This window comes from Arctopsyche grandis, chromosome 8 (assembly GCF_051622035.1).
Source record: "Arctopsyche grandis isolate Sample6627 chromosome 8, ASM5162203v2, whole genome shotgun sequence".
Taxonomy (NCBI): Eukaryota; Metazoa; Arthropoda; class Insecta; order Trichoptera; family Hydropsychidae; genus Arctopsyche; species Arctopsyche grandis.
In genome coordinates, this window is record NC_135362.1 from 6,084,812 (window position 1) to 6,108,303 (window position 23,492).

At 31.0% G+C, this 23,492-nt stretch overlaps 1 protein-coding gene across 1 annotated transcript in view; it reads left to right on the forward strand.

The window, feature by feature from the left end:
• LOC143916175 (serine/threonine-protein kinase NIM1) overlaps positions 1 to 23,492 on the forward strand; it is a 102,496-nt gene that overhangs the window by 23,543 nt on the left and 55,461 nt on the right. The window contains exon 2 of the mRNA XM_077437137.1: positions 18,342 to 18,388. The gene's annotated coding sequence lies outside the window, so the exon portion shown is untranslated. The remainder of the gene's footprint in view (positions 1 to 18,341; positions 18,389 to 23,492) is intronic.

Sequence of the window (23,492 nt, forward strand, 5' to 3'; positions counted from 1 at the left end):
GGACATTGCGTTTGGATCGGAGGGTCCGAGGTTCGATTCCCGGCGCCCGCGGTGAAAGAAATCAATTTTTTTCTCGAATATCGTCAAAATATAAATAATTTAAATTATAATTATAATTTAATTGAAAATAAATACATAAAAAAATGGTTCAAAACCTCGCTAAATGAAATTATTAAAATTACGTATTTTTATATAGCGAGAAGGAATATTTCAATTAATGTTTAAAAAAAAAGGCGAAATGAAAAATTGGATTTGGCGTGATGTCGATTCGACCATTATCGATTCGTTCATTATGTTCGGCGAGAGTTAGGACACACACACACACACAAACACACACACACACACACACACACACACACACACACACACACACACACACACACACACAGATTACCGTCTTTATATATATGATTTGGTTTTTTTTAGCAGCCAACACTTATTTATTAAAAGTTAGGTTAAGTAAGGGTTGATTTTATTCGTTGTGTTGGTTAGGGTTGATAGTAGGTACGTTGTAAATTCATTGTTCGATACATTTTCACTGTTTAAATTGGTGAAAATATATTTATACCAGTGAAGATATATTTTCACTTGAAATATGCTATCGCTGCAACAGATTCATTAAATATGCGAATTCACCGCATATTTATGTGGGTTGTGCATTCTGAAACTCCAGTGACAATAGCCTCGGATGTGGTTTATGTATTAATTTATTTCCAAAACCACCTGTTGAAATATCAGCGCACATAACATTTGCTATTTATACTTTCCTGTCTTGTTTTTTTTTTATTTATCATTATTGTTTGTTTTTCTTTCTTATTTTAGATTTATGTTGGTGTTTTTCGTTTGAGTTTCATAACTTTTTGCGTTTGTAAACAAGGCAAATGTAACATTGTACATATGTATGTCAATTTAAAAATTGTAATTTTTGTTATTTTGTTTTATTTTTTTACATACATGTGTATATACATACATACATATATATTAATAAGGAAAGCCTGACAGATAAACCCCAAAGCGCCCTCTTAGCCAATAACATCATAGATACATGTCTATGGATATTTTTTGACAAACATTTTTGTATTTTTTCTATATATGACTTTTGCGCGAGCGCTTTGTGACCAATAATCATCGAACCATGTGTGGTAATTGTATTATTAGTCACATCACGATTGCCCAAAAGAAAATTTTTGCCATGAAAATCGCGAATACGGAATATTTGGCACTCGAGTTTTCGTTAGTATGATAGTTCTCGTTAGTATGATAGATATCGTTAGGTGTCCGTTATAGAGATTTTAGTGACTTTTGGGCGAGCTCTTTGTGACCAATAATCACCGAACCACATATGTATGTATCAACAAATTTAGAGAATGCCATAAAATTGTATTTTCGCGAGAGGCAGAAAAGATTGCCAATTGGCTAGAATCGTTTCGATGAAGTCGGATAAATTGGTAAACACAAATAAGGAAAAGATTTGACCGGAGTCCAAATATCCAAGGACTGGTCAGATAAAACTGGGCTAGAGAAGGAACCCATGACCAGAAATCAGGGACGAAGTCAAAAAATGGTTTACTACTGTCATCCTTTACTATTGTCAACCTTTTTTTGTTCTCTTGCTTTGTAGGACAATAGTACAACGACTGAAAGCATAGCACGCTGACAACTGAGTATGTTGCATACTTTTATTTTTTTATTTGCGTAGATATATACCAGGAAGGCCTAACAGGTAGACCCCAATGCGCCTTCCTAGACAAATAATTACAAATATTGCAGCATTTTGATTAAATAAATCGCTGCATTTTGAGAGACTGAAGAGCACGAAATTAACAATTAATTAATCTATAGAGACATCTATGGATATAGACTTGTACATACATTTTTACATATTATACATGTACATAAATCATATTCAGATATTTGTGACCTAGCGGGTAGAATGATTGTTGTCAATTAGATGGAGGAACTGTTTAAACAATGAAATCAGATAAATTGGCAAACTCTGAAAAGAAACGATCGACTTGAAGTCACAAATATCCAAGTCTGACCAACAGTATTAAATACGGGATCAAACTCGGTAACCTCTCAGTGCTAAACATGAACGCAACCGCCGACCCATACTGCTGGCTTGTTCGATGACGTCACGGATTTACGAACCAACAATACTTACATACTTACAAAGTCTCTTTCGAAATTATATATTAGATAATTTAAAACTGTGAAAAGTGTAACTTCTAACAGTGAATTCTAACTGTGAAAAGTGAAAACTTATTTACGCACGGTAGAGTGAATCTCGTAGCTGAACATGTTATGAAACGTTTCATCTTCTGTTATGTAGACTTTGTGTGTGTGTTTAGATTTTGCGTTACACTTGTGTAGCGTAAAATTGACTTAGTAATTCAATAGCTAATACGGATTAATCAAGTATCATGTTTTAAATGTGTCAAAAATAAACAGATTCGTGTTAATTCCGTGTATTTTTTAATTCATTTAAGGTACTATAAAATTTTTCATCAAAAGTTTGAAATCGACCCTTTTGCTCCGCACAAAGCCGACTAATTAATTAATAGGTAGTCGTTACGTATTAAGTTGGCCATTGACCTACAGGCTTGGCTTCAAAAGAGTTGCTCGTAAGGTTTCTTCCTACGACATTTGTCGCTACAACGTTACGAAAAACCCTACGAGAGATAAATCTTTTAATTTCGTTTCCGGTAAACTAATTTCAAAAAAATGGTTTTGGATGCAATTAACAAAAAAAAAACTTTGTCGTCACATATTTTTTATTTATTTATTTATTTTATTTTTATTACAATCAATGTACACTCGTCATTACAGCTCGCTCCAATGCGACGAGTGTACGAGAACGGTCAGACAACGTATACAATACGTTGAATGGTCAGACAACGTATACAGTACGTTCAATAAACATCGAATACAATAATTACTCAAGTACAGAAATAATAATCATAGAGACATCTATGGATTATTTTTAGATTTTGTGCACAATTATTATTACAATTTTAATAAACACGAAATAATAGAGACATGTATAGATTTCAGATTTCTGTGCGTATAAAGCTTATTTATAATAGAGACATCTATGAACAATCAACTATTTTTTGATACACAAAAAATTAGTGAGAAAATACATTATGTAGGTATCATATTTTTATAAGATTCAATAAATTCAAGATGCTATTAAGAACAATCTGAAAATTCTAACCAGCAGCGTATTTGGTCGTGATTTGAACCCTCGACCTCTCTACTGGTACTCGGTCAATCGTATTGTGTTTTACCTTATCTGTTAGAAGACAAGTTGCTGGTCTCTAAGAGACCTTACGACAGACAGACAGACAGTGAATATTTGCACTTTTACTAGGACTTTGACTCAAAACCTCTCACTTTTGACTTTAAGCCCTGTCACATCATAAAAATTAGTACACATATATATGTATGTATATATATATATATATATATATATATATATATATATATATATATATATATATATATATATATATATATATATATATATATATATGTATATATATATATATATATATATATATATATATATATATATATATATATATATATATATATATATATATATATATATACATACATATATATGTGTACTAATTTTTATGATGTGACAGGGCTTAATATATATATATATATATATATATATATATATATATATATATATATATATATATATAATGTATGTTTGTATTTTAAATACCGAAACGTTTAATTTCAATTTAGGGGCCAAGAAATTCAACTTTTTCAACCCAACATGTTAATACTACAATAATACACAATCGCTTTAATATATGTACATACATACATACATATGCCTACAATATATGTATTTCTTATTGTATAATTCTCGAGTCTCAAGAGTTGTTTTTTTTTCTTCTTTGGGAATTTCGCCCCATTAAAAAATTTGTCGTTCGCATTAATCATTTAAATCGTTCATTTATTTAATTTAGCCTTTCGGTCTGTTTGGCAAATGCCGTTTGTTTATATATATATATATATATATATATATATATATATATATATATATATATATATATATACATACATATATATGTGTACTAATTTTTATGATGTGACAGGGCTTAATATATATATATATATATATATATATATATATATATATATATATATATATATATATATATATATAATGTATGTTTGTATTTTAAATACCGAAACGTTTAATTTCAATTTAGGGGCCAAGAAATTCAACTTTTTCAACCCAACATGTTAATACTACAATAATACACAATCGCTTTAATATATGTACATACATACATACATATGCCTACAATATATGTATTTCTTATTGTATAATTCTCGAGTCTCAAGAGTTGTTTTTTTTTCTTCTTTGGGAATTTCGCCCCATTAAAAAATTTGTCGTTCGCATTAATCATTTAAATCGTTCATTTATTTAATTTAGCCTTTCGGTCTGTTTGGCAAATGCCGTTTGTTTATATATATATATATATATATATATATATATATATATATATATATATATATATATATATATATATATATACATACATATATATGTGTACTAATTTTTATGATGTGACAGGGCTTAATATATATATATATATATATATATATATATATATATATATATATATATATATATATATATATATATATATATAATGTATGTTTGTATTTTAAATACCGAAACGTTTAATTTCAATTTAGGGGCCAAGAAATTCAACTTTTTCAACCCAACATGTTAATACTACAATAATACACAATCGCTTTAATATATGTACATACATACATACATATGCCTACAATATATGTATTTCTTATTGTATAATTCTCGAGTCTCAAGAGTTGTTTTTTTTTCTTCTTTGGGAATTTCGCCCCATTAAAAAATTTGTCGTTCGCATTAATCATTTAAATCGTTCATTTATTTAATTTAGCCTTTCGGTCTGTTTGGCAAATGCCGTTTGTTTTTCGCCGGGACTTTTTGTTCTGTATGTAAATTTTTGTACTTTTGCTCGTTATATTCATGCATACATACGTATGTATGTATTTCGACCAATTAGACCACAGTGCTAAAACTGAGTGCAAATACCTCGTAATAAATTGATTTAATACAGAGCGGCACGCGATTCACTACACCTAATGCTTGTTCGCATTTGATCGTTTGCATTATTAATCTTTTCACGAAAAATAAATTTTTTTCGCCCTCGCAAATATTCCTAATCCTATTGCGAGAATATAGCCATTAAAAATTCGGTGAAATTAAATTAAATCGAGAAGAAAATACGGAGCTTTTCGCAGTGTCAAAGTCGTCGACGTTGTTTTCATTGAAAGCGATATCGTTCTTGAGCCAAACTGTTGTATTTTTTTTTTTTTGTTATTATTAATTTGTCAAAATGTGTGGAAGAGCTTTCGAGCTTTTTCATTTACGTGTCGAAAGTTGACGTGTGTTAAGTAAATATTTGTCCTGAAGAGCTTGTCAAAAAAAAAATTGATAAACACAACAGTATTAATTATGCAAAAATCGACGAAGCTTTCGAACGAAATGTGAAATGATATCTGATGAAATGTTTTATCGATTCTTTCATCGTCTGTTTTACATATTACGTGCTGGTGTTTCTCAACTTTTTTATTTATTGATCGAATCGTATACAAATATTTTGAAATGATTCAAGATTTTTTTTAAATGATTCATTTTGGCCGTACACAATGTGTACTATACATGGTTCGGTGATTATTACCACTAAAATCTCTATAACGGAACATCTGGCAGCCGAAAAGTCCATCATACGAATGATAACTATCATACTAACGAGAACTCGAGTGCTAAATATTCCGTATTCGCGATTTTCATGGCAAAAATTGTCTTTTGAGCGATCGCAATGTGACTAATAATCCAATTACCACTACACATGTATTTATTTTTTGAATATAATTTTTTTAAATGTTTTTTTTCTGTTTGTGAACTTTATCTACAGTTCTAAATTTAATATTATATAAATTTACGTTTTTTGACCTTGTTAAGAATGTTAGTTCGGACGAAATGTGCCATTACATACATGAATGTTTACAATTTCCATTTTTTTCAATCAAGATTTTTATTTCAAATGCTATTTATAATTCACATGTTGACATACAATTTATACATTGTCGTATTTCATAATTTTTTGACTAATTAAATATACATCATCTAGAAAAGACACTTTTATATATATGTATATGTACATCATCTAGAAAATACACAAAAAGACTTTTTAAGAAAGGCTTGTGAATTATGCCATCGTATACGTGTGACAAGAATATACATACATATAAATTCATACACGATGGTACACTGCAAGGATTGCAATACCGATAGTACCGGTATTTGATCGAAAATAAGCCTTTGGTACTACCGGTATTAAAAAAAAGAAATACCGATAGTGTATGCTTTTTAAAATTCGTACATTTTATTTGTCGAAAATGATATCTTCATGGATAAAAACTAGGAAAACGACCGATGTGTATATTATTTGAAAGCACGTATAAAAACGGAGAATACAACATACTAAATAAAAGCTTTAAAAATTCTCACGGTAGGGCATTAAGTGTATTTCAATGTAAAATGATTCTATGCAGTATTTACGTATTTATTCATCGCCATTTCTGGAGAAGTTACAGTTATAAATTATGGTAGTTTTATCCTTTTTTTCGCAACCATATATATTGCTGACTAATCTATTCCTAGAAAAATTCTAAATGATTCAACTTTTATATAAGTACGCCAATAACATGTTAAATTCGCCACGTGCAGATTTTTCAAAATTATGTTTTATAAATTAAAATGGAGATAATATCTACATACATTTGAAATGGCATTTTTTTTACTTAAAATTTTGAATTATAGCCCATATGCGTCTTTTTCATCATTTATTCCCCATTCCACAGCTGATGGTCGACTCTTGTATCTCCAGTGAGCGATGTTTGGATATCTGATAAGCTTGAGTCGGAATTGCAAAAAAAAACACAAATTTTGACTAAAAATTATAATCCTTTATACCTGGGGCGTACCTACTTCACAGTTTTGTACCCGAATACCCTGTATTTGAATATTTGCGTTTAGCATATTTTTTAACATACATGTTGAAACAGTGATTGAAAGCGGTGCTTGGGATATCGGTAGCAGAATATATATTTTTTTAATTTTCAAATAAAAATAAATATCGGAAGTACCGGCAATATCAAGAATCGTCAAGTATCACCCTGGCCCTATACCATATATATGTATGTACATATTTAATTTCATTCACCAATCGTCTACGAACTTTGGCCTAAATGAAAACTATACAGATAATAAATCTTTCGACCTTATCAAGCGAATCAAACCTAAACCTATTACCAATAAGCTACACTGCGACTCAATACATAATTACGATAGCTCACTCCGCGTTTTTACGGCGAATTTAACCTGAACAAGATATAATTACCGATTTTAATAGAGTGCGAATCTACACAAATTCTAAAACGAAAATTTCCACGGGCGCCCTTGGATTCCATTCATCGGTGGGGAGTGTATATTTTGCCAGAATTTATTATTTGATTAAGTTTCGCAATTTATCGCGTTCGCGTTCACTTTGTAATCGAGCATAATTAGATCGTGTCACGAATTTTCCTCAAAAGCACTGCCGAATCTGCTTTGACGCGAAAATGGCTCGCTCGTTAAACTCAGAATCGGGAACCTCCACGTTGCTCGTTATAAAGTAAAATTACACGTACAGAGCAGGTATGCGTATATAATGTAGATTCACACGTGCGTGAAAATTTCATTCATGAATGTCGAAAATCACAAAATTGTATTCACATATACATTTCCATATTATTAGAGTTAGTTTTGTAAGGATGTTTTATGTATATATTTTTGAGAATAATTCTATCAAATCATATAGAAATATAAAAAGGGTTCTTTGCATGGATGTTTTTTGCACGTAGAAGTTTTAAAAAATAAATTACAGTTTACAAGTGTCAAAAAAAGAGTTTCAAGGTTTCAAAACGTACATATTACAATTATCAGAATTTCATCAGTTTCAGTACCTTGAACATTTACGAATACCTCATTGGTACGCGGACGGCGGGGCGAGCGTTTGGGGATGGAATGAGGGGGCAACGCGGCTGGTGAGTGAGGGAGCGATGCGTGAGGGCAGCAATAAATAATACTAATTTGCAGAGTATTATAATATACATATAGTGTATTTATATGTATATGTACATATGTACATATATATGTAAATTAACCGCAAGGACTGCGAATGCTGAAACCGCTAGCTACAATAGCCTCGAGTGTAGCTCGTGTAATAATTGCTTTCCAAAACCACCCATTGAAATATCAACGGGTACAACACTAGTATGTATGAAAATTGTTTGTTTCATCTGTTTGTATGCATTAATAAATAAATCATTTATAATAGTATAAAAAAAATTGAAATAATTTCCAAAACTACTTCATAATTTATCAACGGGTAAAACAGTAGTTTCTTATTGTATTGTTTTTAATTATTTTTATTTTTATTTTTAAAATTTTAGCCACAGTGACATTAAAGAGAGCTCTAGCACGTCACTGTGGCCAGTCATACAATCATAACATCGTAATAATAATAACCTTAATCATAATAATAACAACCTGTTATATGTTGATGGAAAACTCATTGACATTTATAATTGATAAAATCAACCACTGGCGTTGCTCAACAACCACTCAACCAGTTCAACACAGTTTACATTGAATATTAGCGTTTTCTTTGATATTGCCTTTTATGATAGTGATTTTTAAATATTAGTAATAAAAAAATCTGTCTTTTCTTTTACACTAAGCACTACAGAAGTGAAACTTACTTACGCAAAGTCTATACACCACTGCGGTTTAACTATTATACAGTGCCTAAAGAAGTTTTCAATTCAGAATATAGGAAATAATTTATTATATTACTAATTCGAATATACAATACATAGCTATAAAATTAAATTTTAATTCAAATTAGAATCGAGTTTTATTGAAAAAAACAACTAATTAAAACTATTTTTTTAATTAAGCTATAAAATTCGTTTTAGATACATGTATTATTGATACAAATGTTCATGTGGGATTTAGTTTTCTAGCCTAGAAGAATGCGTGTCTGAGTAATTAGGTTGGCATGCATGAGTGTAATGAATGATTAGGTTGGTAACATTTAATGTGTCGGAACAGTTTTCGTTGTGGCACTCCGCCGAATAAACAATGCTTTGAACTGCTCAACTAGTCTCATTTTACTCTATCGCATATATTTCCTGACAACCAGATCCTATCTACATACATATGTTTGTATGTAACTACTATTTTTTTTTCAAAAATATATACTGTATTGTATATATTTTGCAAATTTAATTACGATCTCTCTTTACAGCTTTTTTCTCGAAACATAAAATCTTTATTTAGGAAGCTACCGTACCGAATAATTCAATTTTGCAATTTGAAAGCTCCTCGACAGTAAAATTAGACTAGATTTTCAGGACTTCCTCGAAGATTGATTACGGAGATTAAGCGAGTCGGGAAAGTAAGATTATTTGTTCCCCCAATTCAGAAATGTCCTCAAACCGTTGTCAATTTCATTGAATACTTAATTCTCTCGTTTAAAGATTCCCATTGTTCATCAAACTAAGCACTTTTGAAGTTCAAAATTTAATTTATTTTCCACCTTCAAGTTACGTGTTGTGTAAAAGTTTTATTATATTATAAATATGTATGTATATTGCAATTTTCGACTAATTTAACACAAGGATTTTTTTAAGTATAATATATTCGCGATAAGGTCCACTAATCCTTAATTGCTTTGAGGTCTCGTAATTCTTAGAATTTTCATTTCCCTGAACACGTAAAGGATTTAACGATTGCGTTGAAAACGCAAAGCTGTCAGTAATTGTGTGAAAGTTTTCGTCGAGATTATTTCGCTTGTTTATTTTATTTTGTATAAACAAAAAAATGTGTTTAATTTGGTTTGTGTATTTCGCAAGTCAATCAATAATGTAACAAGTTATATTCATTAATGTCTCGTATTTTAAATTTCACTCTTTGAATTCGTTTCGCGTTAGTCTATTTTTGTATGTTTGTACATGAAATTATTCGCTCGTTGATTGAAACACTGCTTTCAGTACTGAATAAATAGTGATGAATATAGTACATGTATTTTTCATGGGACAATTTATATATGTAAATAAAAATTTAAAATACTTTGAGATTCGATCATATTTATGAATTTTTTTCAGCTTGAATAATTTTAAATTCACATTTAAGGATTGCAAAACCGATATAAATATACCGGTACTACTGGAATTGACCCAAAAATTGGCCTTCGGTACTAAAATAAAAATACCGGTTGTATCGATTTTTTTCATATTGGTACATTTTATTTGTTGAAAACAATATCTCAATGACTAAAAACTAAGAAAATGACGATGCCTATACATAGATTTAAAGCATATACAAATAAGCGTAGAATACGACAAATAAAAATAAACAATTAAAAGCTTTCGAAATTGCTCGTTGTGGGGGATTAAATATGTTATAGGCACGGGATTTCAACGTAAAATCGCATTATGCAATATTTACGTATTTATTTTTCAGTATTTCTGGAGAATTTTTTGTTGTATACTAATAGAATTTTTCATGTGAATTTATAAAATTATTAAAAATTGAGGTAATATGATACATCTTCATATATGTATGTATGTATATTAATATACATATTTATGCTTGCATAAACCTTACATAGCAAAAATTTCAAATAAAATATAATTGTCTTTAGAAAATAACCGGTAAAGGAAAACTCTTAGCAGCTAAGGAATTTTCCGTACATCGAGCTTTATACTAAGTTTTAATAATATTGAAATTCTTATGTGCTTTGTGACTAAACGTATGTACATGACTAAAATTCCTATCTGCTTGCGTAGTGTTTCTTAATATTTTTAAATTTACAGATGCCTTATTTATGATTTATAAATTTATAACTATCCTGCGTCTCGTTTTGTAATGTTAATATAATCTATAATCTATCTTCTATTTATTTACTACCCGGTTTTACCCGGCTTTGCTTTTGCTTTGTTTATTTGTATCAAAAACCGCTTAAATATGGCTAATCTACATAATAGTAAACGTTCATTTTTTTATCATTAAATTTATTTGATTCGAAAAAATATATATTTAACGACAGCTAGCTGAAATCGAAATCCGGAACTGGACGTGAAAAATTAATCCAGATCCGGAACTGAAAAAGGCATCCGGAACCTAAACAAAAATCGGAATCCGGATCCGGAACTGAAATAGGAATTTGGATCCGGAACTGAAACAGGAATCCGGAACCCGGAACCGGAACAAACAGAAATCTGGAACTGTAAAAGGAATCCGGAAACGCAACTGAAACAGGAATCGAATTAGAAATCGAAATCGGAATCGGAACTATGTAAAATCGAAATCGGAAATTGGAACAGACATCAGAATCGGAATAGGAATCTAAATCAAAATCGGAATCGAAAACGTCATCGAAATTTAAAACGGAATCGAATTCGATATCGATGTCGTCGTCATAGTAAATTAGATTTTTTCGATAACGTCACGCATTCTACTACGAACCAAACTTTAAATTCTTACATAGTTACATACTGACATACAAAGTCTCTTTCGAAAATATACATATATAACTAGTTGATTTACCCGGCTTCGCTCAGTATTTGTAATATAAACACCGTAAACATGGCGAATCTAATAGTAAATATTCATTTGTTTTTTTTTATTAAATTTATTTGAATCGAAAAAAATATAATATTCAACCGATTGAATTTTTGTCATAGAAACTTTGTTTTTTATTAAGAAGTGACCAACCAAAATTACGAAATTATATATGTAAGTCTATTTCGAAATTATATATATATATATATATATATATATATATATATATATATATATATACATATATATAAAGAAAAAAATATGTTTGCAAGCTTCTGCGGCTTGCAAATCTACAGTTTTTAATTTAAAACATTGTATAATTTTTACTGTCTTACGGTACTACAGCTTACCAAGCAATTCGACTAGTAATGATAATATTGGATCAATTTTTTTATTTATTATTATTTAGTTTGTCCAAGTCATAATCAAATTGTCACAGTAGTTTATGTTTTTACAGGTCAGGGTTTCCACAGTTTGGCCCTGTCTTTCATGCCGGAGTGGATTCATTTCCGTGTCAGATTCGGTCCGCGTTTGCCCATCGTGTTGTTGAGAATTCGCGTGACGAATGTCACGTATCGATATATTGTTTTTGTTTACGAACTTTATTTAATTCCATTTTTGTGAGGTCTACGATCGCGATGCTATGCCATAATCTAGTGGATGAACTATACATAACGCACCTAATACACGTCTATAATAGAAGCGCGCACGCACAATCATAATTCATTCTAAAATTGGATGAAAGGATTCTTCCTATCGACGAACTATCTACATACATACATATGTATGTATATCAGTGATTCTCATTTTTTTATTCGTGTACCTTTTAGTGGGTCAATTTCATTGATATACCTTTTTTTAAAATCATGTATCTAATATATAATTATTATTATAATATTTTATATTATATTATCGGTCGCATATTCTATACAACATACATATGTACATAGCCGGCAGTATGGCTTAATGGTAGCGTGTATGTTTAGCACCAAGTGATAAGTGGGTTCGATCCCCCATACTGCTGGTTAGATTTGGGGGTATTTCTAATTCCAAATCGATCGTTTCTTATCAGAGTTTGCCAATTTTATCTGATCATTGTTGAAACGGTTCCTCAAAATTGGTAAAAATCATCTTTCCTGTTGTCACAAATCTGTATTTACTGTGTGTATAATTTGTAAAAATTATGTACAAAAATTTAAATCCATGGATGTTTCAATGGATTAATTCTGTGATTAATTAATTTATTGTTATTTCGTGTTCTTCGGCTTCTGGAAATACAGTGATTTGTGTAATAAAAAAATGCTGCATTTTTATAATTAATTGTCCAGAAAGGCGCATTGGGGTCTTCCTATCAAGCCTTCCTGGTATATATTTATGTAAAAAATAAAATAAAATATGATCAAAATCAAAACTTAAATGCAAAAATGTTTTATGTATGTATATACAGGCTTTTCATTCGAAATTGACCCCTTTTCAATGTCAATTTAAAATGAAAAAGGATTAATTTGAAATGAAAGAGGTAAATTTGAAATGAAAAAGGGTCATTTTGAAATGAACATGGGTTAATTTGGAATGAAAAACCTATACAAATGAATAAAAAACAGAATATATGAGCCGTTGTATTTGAAAGTGGCATTAATTCCACTTTATTTCGAGATATTTACATTTCGCAAAACATTAAATATAATGTTTTGCGTTTAATAATATTTAGAAATGTAATACGGTAATTTACAATGATGTAATTTAATAATATTTAAAAATGTAAAACTGGTGGCCTGTAATACGTTTATTCTGCTTTACCGAGGTTCTGAACATATCGAATTAAAAGAAATGATAACAATTTTTGAATTAAGGTCAAACAGAAAGTGTTTTTGGATATGAAAATTAGACTTTCGCCACTTTCAAATATAATGGTTCATATGTTCATTATTAGTTTTGAATCGAATTTGGAATCTGTGATTTTCTCAACGTTAATGCGTTCGAGCTATCAATAGGAGACTTATGGGTTCACGACCGACCCAAAGCGAAAAATTTTTATTTTTATTACAAACCTCTTCTTAGTTCAGAAACGATTTTGTCGTGTGACGAATTTTGGGTTCTTATCTGATCGTTTTTCATACTTTGCCATTTTGCTCGATTTGGTCATCAATATAAGTGGAAATGAGGTCCGCCATTACGATGGTGAAAAAAAAAATCGTAATAGACACGTTTGAAAATACGCCGTCATATTTCTTCTTGAAGTCTATCGTCCGAATTGATCGTTCAGATTGTTCGTCCAGTTTGTTCGTTTTAGCCTCTTTTTACTTTATATCCCTTTTCACCGCCATCTCGCTATGTCAGATTTTAATTGTTTAAACGCCTATAACTTTTTCTTTTTTCACTCTATATTTTATAAAATTTGGTTTATTTATATTTTAACCCATTTACATATGTAAATGGACATAAATTTGTACATATATTATTTATATATATAATGTTTCTACATAGTTTATTTATTCAAACTTTTTTTTTATAATTAATAGGCATAATTTTGTGTATTTTATCATCATTTACAACCACTCACCATCCACCGCCGAATAAGTGGTTCTTTGACAGCTTTGAATTCTTCTCTATTCTGAGCAGCATTCATACATCTAATAAACGCATTTTCCTTACTTCGACCACCCATCTCACTTTTGTCCTTTCGCACTCTTTTGGGACCGTTCAAACACGTTTTTCGTTTTTTCTTTTAGAAAAATGACTCACTCACTGCTATTTGAATCCCTTTATTCGCTCCACTATGTTAGCTACTTATGTAACTCACACATGTGTTTCGATTCCTGCATTTCTTCACCAAACCGAGCATACAATACTTCATACTCTTCTAAGTGCATCATTCCTGACATCAAATGCCCAAAGATTACAGTCATATATATAATACGTTATAAACTTTCTTTCTACTTCATATATGTACGTAGTAACAATAGATGAAGTGTTGTGGTCATGCGAAAATTTGAACTCGGAATTTTGACTGATTCGAACTCGGAATCGATCACTGATCACCTTTTTATGATCTAGAAAAAATGTGTGTGTCTGTATATTCTTTGAATACCGTTAGTCCTATCGAACTGAAACTTGGTATCGATTAATGAAATTATACGACGTGAGCTTTTTTTCAAATTTTTAAGTTGACGGGAAATGGTACCTCCTCTTATAAGTGTCCTCTTTTTTTCTTATGATAAAATGTTAAATTTATTACTCATATAATCTTATAATGAATTGTTTATACCTGGATGTATTATATGTATGCACTAGTGGTTTTACCCGGCTTCGCTCGGAATTTGTAATGTAAACCCCCTTAAACATGACTAATCGAATAGTAAACATTTTATTAAATTTATTTGAATAGTTTTATTTTATATAAATTTATTTGAATACTCATTTGTTTTTTAAATTGACTGCCACGAACAAACAAACATACGTATATACAGTCTCTTTCGAAATTATATGTATACCAGAATTCGGCGCCTGGAGCCTTCGCCCCCGGTGACTTCGAATCCTTTGAAAAAAATCGAATGTGTCGTCTACGAACCAACAAACGAAGGTTACATACATATATGCAAAGTCTCTTTCGAAATTATATACTAGATTATTGATCATGAAAAATAGCTTAAATACTTAATTGCATTCATAATTCTTTTTTTTTTGTATTCCGTCTACATATATATAATAATTTATAATGTATGTATTGTACTTGTATACCAATTCTTTTAGTCATAAAATTATATATTTATGGAGCATTTTTTCAAAAAAAATGTTATACCATATATTATAGTGAAAACTTTCGAAAGAGCTTTTTCTTTCTATTGGTCGAGAATACAATCTTTGAGCTGTTGCATGAGCGATGTCGTGTGCCAACTACTCCAAATGTTTCTTTTTCCTTTCGGGAAAATTTAAAATTTCCACAAAACTATTTTGTAACGTCTCAAGTATGCAAATACAATGTAATGCATAACTTAATTTTTCGGCATTGTGGTCACGCAACACTGTTGAATGCTAACGTGTACGGGCCATTTTATATTTTATACATTTCTCTCGTACTAATCGGGTTCAATATCCATCCAATAAGAGTACATATACAAATTTTGCTTACATTTCGCATTAATATGCAATAAATTCTTTTCACAAACTCTATATATCGCTATTAATCATGCGATGCGGATTTTTTTTCCTTCCCCAGTGCGTTGCGTGCAGAATTTTTCGTATTCAATACAAACTTTTCAATTAGCAAATTAATTTCGTCGACTGTGGAATATTTAAAATGTTCGTATTGTATATTTATAATATTCAAGCAGTGGTGTTTTCTTATTAAAAATGTCGGTTGCTTGACCCAGTATATACTCGTATGTATGCTCGGTTTTGATGTTCACGTGCAAAGGCATAGGAAAACGAACGTCATGCAAGAGTTGCGCTCTCGATTTTTTAAACCGTCGAAAAAATAAGGTTTTTCGATTCTTTGTTTGATAAATGTATGTACTTGCGTGTTAATTTATATGCCCATGGACAAAACTGTATGCATGTACTTTGTAATAATTATATTTATGTGCAACTTACCTTTAGAAATCGAGTTGGAAAATTGAGTTGTTAACTTATAACGGTCGTATCGAGGAAATAGACAATCAATTCGCTTCGAGTTTTCTTGTATTTATTTTCTCAATTGTGTAACGATCTCTCCATCTGGATAAAGCGTACAAATTCGGTGATAAATTTATACGACATCGTAATTGCAAAACTCAAAACAATTTTCCTAGCAAAAACATCGCTCGACGTTCCTAATGCAATTTTTAAAAAATGGATTGAACAATTTGACTTTTTTTAAAAATACACGATGACGAAATCAAATATTTAAATTGTTTTTTGATTTTTAAATGACTTTTTTGATTTATTATTACTAAATTACGTTCACAATACATCTTATATCAATTTTAATAGCTTCTGATCTACTGATCATTTTCTATTTTACAATTTAAATTTAAATTTGTTAGTAATCATAGTATTATATTATTCTAATGTTAATGTACAGCATAGTAGGAAAAAGAGCTCAAAAACCTATTTACAATAAAATTCTTATAAATTCTCATAGTACATCTAATACATGATATCAATTAATGACTCCCTAAAGTCGATGATCTAAAGCAGATTGTGTTTAAGTAATCCGTGTTTATACCTAAAGGGTATAGACATTTTGTTGTAATCACCGAGACTCTTCACAAGTGTGTAAGTATGGTTATTGGTGATTCTGTCATAGAATCTACTGGTTAGTTTGTTAGTAACGTCTGTAACAAACGGAATAATATTTATGGCATTCATTTTTTTTTTAGTTAGTATATATGGATGTTTTATAAATTATTTTTAGGGATTTATTTTGTATTATTTGGAGCTTATTTTGTATTAATAATGGTTATATGAGCGCGCGATATAATTTCATTTTATTTTGAGTTAATAAATAGCTATGGCGATTATATTTAAATCGCTGTCACTCAGTGTATGGGTTTTTGAAATTTTCCTGAAGTTCATTAATGTTCGGATAGATCTTCTCATTAGAAATATATTGATATTGATTTTCATAGAAACATATTGGTTGATTTGAGTAAATCAGCAGCATTATTGAGTTTAAGCATTTATACATATGTACGTATATTATATAATGGTTAATAAACTGATTAGTATTTTATTTTATTTTCTATGGAAGGCTTGAATGGTAGACCCCAATGCGCCTTCCTTGACTGTCCGTACTGTACTGTCTGTAATGCTCTGGACTGCTCGTACTATCTGTAATGCTCTGGACTGCTCGTACTATCTGTAATGAGATGTAGCTCATTACAGACAGTACGAGCAATGGCTATAACGAGGAAGCATTTCAGTTACAAAGTTAGTGTGTTTATAGTATTTTTATCTTCGTACATACTAATCGTGTCGTAAGTGTGCAACGCGCACTAAACGAAAATGCCACATATTTACAACCGTACAAAGTGTAATTATTTTTAACGAGCCACTCTCTTAATCTTTATTAATTACGCAAGTGTAACGCACAAGTTTCGATAAGAACTGTGTTATTTTCACTTAACGACTTATTTACATACATACGCGACTAACTCTTGTACGTGCCTACTTTGGAAACATTCAATACCCACCTCTTTCAATGTGAGTTAAATTTATAACTTCCTTCTGTGTGACGGAACTGTAATCTCCAACAGTACATGGTGAGTGTCCGTTTTGTGTTAGACGTCATTAATAAAATTGAAAATTTACAATGGTGGGATTTTTTATTTCGATTTGGACACACACGCACTTTTGATTTTACATATTTTTTATTCGGAATGGAAATTTGATATGTGTACATTCTGCTTTCGACAAAAATGAAAAGGAAATCAAAAGAGTTATTTAATATGTATGCGATAAATGGTATCAAAACCTTGAAACGTTCCAAACGTCATTCTTTTTTTTTATTTGAAAGTATAATTGTTACCTTTTGAATGATATGCTTTTATTCAAAGTTTATACTCAGTATGAAATTTCTTTATTTAAATTATTTTTTTTATTTCCGCAGATGAACAAGGACCTTTATTTACTACGTTGACTTCTGGAAATCTCTAAGTATGTAAAATTATTTAATTTTTAATACTTTTATTGAATTGGTCAGTAATATTTTCATTTCATATATTCCAAAAGGTATCGATTAACCATTTGGGTGTTTCTTTTTATGTTTTTATTCTTAATATGAATCACACAAAATGTGATTTGTGTATTTGTATAATGTAATACAATAATATTCTTTTTTTATATTGAATTTAATTAATAAATGACCTTTTAGTTATACTAAGCCGTGTGATAAAAATTATACCAGCCATTTCTCTACATATATGTACATATATTGTACTATGTAACTCAATTTAATACGACGTTTTACATTATATTATAACTAGTGTTGTGCCCGGTGATTTCAACGGGTGATAAGTCGCGGGAATGAGTAGTACGATATCCAAAACATAATGCATTTCAAACCAGTTGAGGTCAGTTTCTCGCAAATTCGAGTTATTAGTATCTCAAATTTGTTGCATTTTATAAAATGCTACCTACATTATATATTTTTTGCGAATTTATTTTAAATATGTCAAAAAAATGTTGATTTTCCATAGATGTCTCTATTGTATTCTATGTCCTGTTATGTGTGAGAAATTTTTAGTACAAAACATAGTACGACACATATGGCTAGTTTATTTTATGAATAAAAATAAACTAGCCATATTTGTCACCTTGATGTAACTCATGTCATAGCACATACGATTTATGTAATTAAAAAAAAAATTAATAGTGCAGGCTTTTTTCCTTTTTCAATAGAAAAACTTGAATGACTACCTTAATACATTTAGCTTAACCCTTTGAATGCTGACCAACGCCGATCGGCGTTTTGCCAACAAGTCCATGAGCCTGAAATACGCTGACAGGTAGCATCGAAAAAATGTATTGAATGTTTATGAATAAAGACTGGTTTAAACCGGAGTTTCTGAATTTATAACCATAGCAGAATTTATCGATGGAAATCCCTAACTGCTGAGTATTTTAGATTGTGGCTTGGCATTTAGATTGTGAGCATTAAATTTTAACAACAATGAAGAAGATGGAACTAGTTTTGGAAAAATACATTCATCAATAGACTTCTTTTGTTTATTTTATATTGTTGCAAGATATATCGCAGAGTCTAAACACACCTTGAATACAAAACTCGAAATCCTCGGCGGTAGTTATCTAGGGTTTGTTTGGTTTAGCTACAATTTTTATACCTGCTTTCTATTGGATTTCTAAATAATTCTATTTGGAAATGTTGGCTAAACTTTCAGCGTGATGGGCTTTCAACAGAAAAGACGTCAGCACTCAAAGGTTTAATAGGTTAAATGGACACTGGTCAGACATCAGTCCCATATTTGCATGTTCACGTGCACTCCGACTTACCCCACTTTCACATAAAACGGTTCAATTCTCTCGCATCACGTGTGGCGAATTCAAAAGTTAACCGCAAAATAAAAAATTACGAGCCCTCGGAACAAACCCGACCAGATAAATACGCGGAAACGGCGAGCAAACCGCGCGGAAAGCTCGTGCTCGAACTTTGGTCTTTGTTTTCCTCGGAGCACTCGCTCGTCACGGGTCGTTGTGCAGGGGTCTTAATGGACGTATGTCGTGACGAGTTCGCATTCGGCCGTGGTCATTATTGCAACCCCGCCGTCGATCATCATTTTCGTCCCGGCGGGGGCTAAGGGGTTGATAAGAGCCCGTGGAGTGGGTTTTCTGTTGCTTTTCCGAGAGTGCTTGGACACGTGTTGCAATCGGAAAAGTGGGACTCTTCCGGCTGTTGCTCGTCTCTCTCTCTCTCTTTCCGGTCGAACCTTGGAACGGTGAATAATCGATTGGGTTCTTTTAATAGTTAAAAGGTCGGTTCTGTAAGGGTTAGTGCATTATCGTTGAGTGGCCGGTTTGAAATATTTATACGACATCTATCAATGTTCTGAAGTAATCTTTTTATTATGCTGAACGTGAGTGGATTTTTATAGCGTACATGTTTCATATATATTTTTACGAAGGCTTACTTCGATCAATTTGTTTGAGCTTTTTCACTTGTTTGCAGTATAATTCTAGTATATGTATAGTATATTTGAATCATAATGTCCGCAGTATAACTCGGTGGTTGCGTTAATGCTAAATATTGAGAGATTCCCGGGTTCAAGCCCTGCATTGACCTCGATTGGAGAGAATTTATTCCGATTATTATCCACAGTGCTGCTGGTCTCACTTGGATATTTGTGACCCCAAGTCGATCATTTCCTATCAGAGTTTGCCAATACAACTGATTTCATTATTACAACGATTCCTCCTAAAATTGGCAAAAACCATCCTATCTACTTTTTGTCACCACTATTTGAATATGCTTTCGAATTTATAATCTATTAATTTATATATGTACAAATTTACTATGATAGGTGTCGCTCCAGGGCATCCCGTTACGGCATCATGGGAAAATATAATAAATAAAAAATCGGCTTAAATTAGATCCAAAGTCAAATCTAAAATTATCTATGTATGTATGTACATATTCGGTCTCCGTGACGAGACAGAATGTTAAACGACAGAAAACGCAAATATCGGAAGGCAAAGATCGAAAATCGAAAGATCTTGAGTCGAAAGATAAAAAAAATGGTGCATGGTAAACGGTACATACTCACTTAATTTGCGCGAGCAGGATACAACAGGAACAAGAGGAACAGGCTTTTCCTCCCGTATTAATGTGCGCGTGCAGAATATTTTTGATCTTTCGATTTTCGATCTTTGCCTTCCGATATTTGCGTTTTCTGTCGTTTAACATTCTGTCTCGTCACGTAGACCCGTACATATTATATGTATGTATCGGATAGGGCCACGTCTTTCTTATTATTTTTTCAATATTTTAAGGCATTTTTTGTCAAAAATCATTTAATTAAGTTCTAAAATACATTAGATCAAACATGTATGACGTAATTTTTTGATAAATTTTCATTAAAAATACTAACAATCATTTGAAATCAAAAATTTATTATAATTTACTTATCAGTAATAAATATTCATCCACTCAATATTAAGCTGTAAAGCCTTACAATTATATGCATGCGTACTTAAAATACTATTGTGTTTGGCCCGAATAGCTTCGTCCCTTATTTAAATACGTATTCGCAATTGTGCGAAGCTTTCGCACATTATCCAATAATACATATAACGGTGGGTACATAATGGGATTGCGCAATAATTCGGTTGCACAATCGCGATAAAATACGACGAAATAATTACGTGGAAGTGTCGTGTCGACCGTTAAAATGAAAGCCCAATTTAATGCGGGCTTAGTGCGTTAATAAAAATTAATGCTGTATTAAATTCCACCACTTGCGATTCACACTGTCGATTGTGTTCTCAAAACCTATCGCAAATGTATTGTACGTACATAAATGGGTACGAGCATGAATGTAGTATAGCAAATACATATTGTGCGTACATGTAAATTTGATATGCGGTTTATTTGCACACCATTGAAACGGGGTCGCAATTTGATATGGCAATTGTAAATGGTAAGCTGATTTTCAGATTATGCAGTGTCTTTGGTTTGAAAAAAATGTGTAAACGTGGTATATGTACATATGTATATTACACTCGGGTCTCTTTTTATGCGATAGATAGATGCATTCCACGGGACTTATTTAGAAAATGAGGGATGCATTCTATAATGTTTAAGAAAAAGTAGGGGTGCGTTCCAATGTGCTTGTTTTTAAAGAGGGGAGATATCGCTCAGGAAGTCCCAATCTCACTCAAATTGGTTTGGGCCGCATTGTACTGGGCGTGGTCTGAATTTGCACAAAACAAGGCCGGTCAGGCTTACCTTCCTCAACACCGAGACAACGGATTTCGCTCATAGTGTATATAAAAAAACTAAAACAACGGTGCAAGGTGGTTATGGTAATAAGTTCAGAAAGTATCTTTTTTTTGATAATTTGCATTAAATATAAACTGTATAAAAAAGATACGCATAAAAATAAACCTGAGTGTATACATAATTTACTGTAAAATATTGTTGCGTAGGGGTGGGTGGAGGATCCAAATGAAAGGCCAAAGTCGCTTCACAGCATTTATGGGATGATTAATGAAGTCCACGCGCAATCAGCGCTCGTTTCAGAATAATCTGATATAGCCTAAGTACCTTCTTTTAAAGGACAGGTTCCTCACCACAGCTTCCTCGATACGTTTGTTGTCTCGCTAATTTTCTTATATATAGTATTTGTATTATACTTACATGTCTGGTCATGGTGACGCGTTAGAGTATTATTTATTTAAAGTTTGGACCATTGTAGCATTACAGGAATTCCAAATGCGCCACAATGGTCAAAAATATAACAGAAAATAAAAGAAACAAAATAATAACTAAAGAAATTAGACATAACAAAAACAAAACATATACATATGTATGTATGTATATACACAAACAACTAATAATAATAATAATAATAATAATTACAAATTATAAAAAACAACAAAGAAGGGAATGTATTATAAAAGAAAAGAGAGAAAGAAAAATAATTATAAACATATGTTTATACATAGACAATAATGGAATTATGTAATGTCATTGAGGCTAATATGTAAATAAATAAATAAAAAATGTCAATTCCTTTCGAAAAACTAACTCCCGTTTAAATACATATTTCAACTTTGTTAATTATAATTTTTTTTTTAAACTATGTTTACTTTAATTGCGACTTTTCATTTTTCAGTCATCGTTTTTAAGTATGCCAAATAAATTCTGTTTCAAATTAATATAATTGGAATTGAAGAGTGCCTTTGCAATAAGAACTGTGAAAAATAATCAAATTAATAGAAGAAATAGGCCATATGAATGAGTACAAACAATGAATAGTTAATTTTTCGCTAAAAACTATATTTTTCTTTCAATTTACGTATGTATTCATTACTATTTTATGTTTCGTAAACAAAAACTTACTATAGTATACATAATTTGTTAAGCAGTTAAATGTTTTAAGCATCTAATCGACTTAAAAGTTAACCTTGACTATTGGCTGACCGGTTCAATGCGATATTCTGATAACCGGTTCATCAGACCTTTCGGCAAATTAGATCTGAACCGGCCATACTTTGTCGCTAGTTAAGTGGTTAACGGGCATTA